Raw genomic sequence first — 3,933 nt, 5'->3', positions numbered from 1 at the left:
TGGTCAGTTGCAGTGGGATCAAAACAGCAACCTCCAATTCGGTCATAATCACCTAATTCCCAAGCCTGGGAAAAGAGGGCAGATAAAAGAATAGAAGCGGCAGTAAAGAGGCCAAAACAAACAAACTAAACGCAGAAGTGTACAAATAAGTCTTTAGTCGTGTTTTAAACATTTCTACTGAGGTAGCGCCTCTAATATCCGCGGGTAGGGCATTCCAAAGCACTGGTGCCTGAATAGAAAACAATGTAGAACCTGCGGACTTCTTTTTGGCTCTCGCGATCACTAAAAGGCCAGCATTTTGTGACAGAAGGTTTTGGATCGGAGCATATGGTATCACTAAGTCGAGGAGATAGGAAGGTGCTAAACGGTGCAATATTTTATAGGTAAGTAGCAAAACCTTGAAATCGCATCTCAAGTGGACTGGGAGCCAATGCAAATTGGCTAGTATCGAAGTAATATTATCGAACTTTCTCGTCCTTGTCAGGAGTCTGGCTGCAGCATTTTGGACTAGCTGCAGACTTTTAATACTAGACATGGGAAGACCAGAGAGCAAAATGTTACAATAGAGGCGAGACGTAACAAACGCATGGATTAAAATTTCTGCATCACTATTCGATAGAATTGGACGCATTTTAGCAATAATACGGAAATGGAAAAATGCAGTTCTAGTAATATTCTAATTTCTAATGCATTTGAAAAGACAGATTTGAGTCGAATATAACACCAAGATGTTTTGTTGAATTACTTTGGATGAGTATCGAGCCTCAGAGTGGTGTTCTTAAACAGGTGCCGATGACGAGCAAGGCCAATAATCAACATCATGGTTTTATCTGAGTTACAAAGCAAAAAATTGAGAGACATCCATTGTTTAATCTCAGCAAGGCACACCTCTAAATTACAGCAATTAATCGGGGTTGGTATCTCGAGCGGCATATATAATTGGGTATCATCAGCATAACAGTGAAAATTAATGTTATATTTACATATAATATCACCAAGAGGAAGCATGTAGATCGATGTTTGGCTGCTTAAGCAGAGTTCGAATAACAGTGGTCTTAAAAGCTGCTGGTACAGTGGCCGAGGTGAGTGATAAATTAATGATATTTAAGACGGAGGGTCCTAGGGTTGTAAACAATTCTTTGATGAGTTTACCAGGAACCGGGTCGAGCACACATGTTGTCTGTTTTGCTGCGCCAGGCTTTCAAGATATATTATTCTAAAAAAAGATAGAGTTTTAGGAACGGTGTACTTAATCTCATCCCGAATGCGCTCAATCATCTGCGTAAAGAATTGCATGAAGTCATGAGCTGAATGGGAGGAACATTGCCACAGTATCAAATAAATATTTAGGATTGTGTTTATTTCGCCACAGTATCAAATAAATATTTAGGATTGTTTTTATTTCGAACAATAAATCTGGAGAAATAATTAGTTTTGGCAAAAGCAAGTGCTGCTTTGTATATTAGTAAACTCTCATGTCATGCCTGATGGAAGACCTCACGTTTAGTCGCACGTCATTTACGCTCTAGCTTCCTACACGATTGTTTAAGTGAGCGGGTGACGTGTATTTTAATATAGACTAGTGCAGTTAGACTTCATTCACGCCTATCTTAAGTGAGAAGTGGCCGCTCATGTGGACCAAGTGGTCAGCAGGTCACTGGCTCTTCAGGGGAGGGCAAGATGCCCTCAGGAAGTGGACATCTGGACAAACATTCCTGGGACTTGCCTGGTGTAAACTGACCATTCCCAAGGTAATAAATCTTAGGGGGGTATAATTTGGTGTAGACTTAACGGCGCCAACTTGTCAAGATCGAATTTTTTTTCTTGGGGACATTTCGGCGGGAAAACAGAAAAAGGATTTAGCCATTTGGATGTAACCAATGCATATGTAATAGCCAAGTCTGAATCTTCATCCTGCTCCCAATAAGAATGAAAACGCAAGAAGCGACATACACGTGCACACGCGGCAATTTAAGGGACAACTTCTTTGATATCAGCTGTATTGGCCTTAATAAAAATTGTATTTCCAATCAACTGATTGTTGGAGAAGTCTTTTCATCATCAACCCAGTTTGGTTTTGCGTCCTCTCCGGAGAGGATGCATCGACATACCTGCTCATCAAAGAAAATACACTACACGGGTTTCCTCAGTAAACCACGGAGTAGGCCGCTTAGGACGAGTTTTAGGTCTTAATGGTGCTACGGAGTCAAACACATTTAACAAAGCAGCATTAAAATCATTTGTGAGATTGTCGATTGAACCAATATAGCTCGGAAAGGAAGCAGTTGCCAGAGGAAGTAGCTCAGAAAGCACAGCGATGGTTGAAGAACTAATACTTTGGCTGCTATAGCTTTGATTGTGGTCAGGACGATGGTAATGAGCCCTGACTTCAAATTTGATAAAGTAATGGTCAGAACTAACAGTAGTATATGGTAATACCATTACATTTGAGAATGCTAAACCTCGGGTTAATACCAGATCTAAAGTATTACGATTTTTATGCGTCACTTCGTCAATTATCTGTGTGAAAACAAAACTATCAATTATTGTCTGAAACTGATGGGAGATTCATATGAATGTTAAAGTCACCCATAATCACAATATTATCTGCATGAGTTACCAAATCAGCCAGAAATTCAAAGAACTCATCTAAAAATCCAGCGTACGAGCCGAGGGGGACGTTAAATAATTGCAAGAAAAAACGTCAATGAGGCTGTAGATCGTATAATGAGAAATCCTAATGTTTTAAAGCTGGAACGCGGGCTAAGTTTGAGATTAGATTCATAAATAACACCCCGGCCTTTCTTATGAGGGCGTGCAACATGTGAACTAATGAAGTTTGGAGTCGAGGCCTCATTTAGCAGTATAAAATGATCAGGTTTTAACCAGGTCTCGCGAAGCCCAATCATGTTAAGATAATGGTCTCTTATGAGATCATTAACTAGCAGGGCTTTCGAAGAGTGATCTAATACTAAACAGACTGAGTTTCAATAAAATAGGTTTATCCGAATTCTTGCCCATAACAGGATTCCTAGTCAGAATATAAATAAGATTGCGATGCCTGGGTCCTGTATTGTACCTCAAACAACTATAAGTGCGGCGGGAGGATATGACTGTAGGAATGTGGTAGTCATTTATCGGCTCTCGAGTACTATTATCATCATATGGCACCACCTCAGTAGAACCTATATAGCTATGTGATGCAGCAGTATGTGGTGTGTACAGCTCTAATCTAAATAAAGAATGTGTGTTGTCAGAGTCTAGCATAGCGCTAGTTAACTTTAGCCTTACAGACTCTATACCCATTCTAATCGCCTTCAACCCGACCTGTTCCAATTGAACTGTCATGGAAGGCTCAAACTGTAATCTATATTTCTAGAAAGAGTGATGGCGCCTTCCCAGTTAGGATGGCTCCTTCCTATATTAAGGCTGAATTACGAGGACTTTTTCGTCCATTTTTGTACAAAGAATCAATCCAAAACGGGCGTGGTGCCCGTTAGTGGCAATCGAGTTAGTGCAGGCATTAACTCGTATCGCTGTCCCTTTATTAAAATAATATTTAATACAAGTATTTGCTACAACACACATTAAAGGGGAAGTCAACCCAAATATAAATTTTTCAAGAATATGTTCTATTCAAGCCCATTAGTTGAAACAAGGCATTCTGATAAATATTGCGTTTGTGGAATAAGAGTTAATCCACTAATTTTTAGCCATCTCTGGGGATGGCCATTTTGTCACTTCTGTCGACTGAAAATGAAATCACAACTGCTCAGGGCTCAGGTAACGACCAATCACGGCTGACCTTTTTTCTGAAGCTGAGCTGTGATCTGAAAGGCTTTTATCCATTAACCCATTAAGGATAACCGTGTTTCTACCACTAGAGCCGGGAGCGCTGTTGCATCTTTCTACCCTTAAAGCTGGGAGAGCTTA

The 3,933-nt window shown here is 40.2% G+C and overlaps 1 pseudogene; it reads right to left on the bottom strand.

Moving 5' to 3' along the window:
* Positions 1-826: 826 nt before the first annotated feature.
* LOC147145418 (uncharacterized) lies at positions 827-2,909 on the bottom strand (annotated as a pseudogene).
* Positions 2,910-3,933: the final 1,024 nt, after the last annotated feature.

The sequence above is a fragment of the Filicampus tigris genome, chromosome 6 (assembly GCF_054856515.1).
Source record: "Filicampus tigris isolate MCC_2025a chromosome 6, RoL_Ftig_1.0, whole genome shotgun sequence".
NCBI classification, from domain to species: Eukaryota; Metazoa; Chordata; class Actinopteri; order Syngnathiformes; family Syngnathidae; genus Filicampus; species Filicampus tigris.
This window is presented reverse-complemented; position numbering and strand designations above follow the sequence as displayed.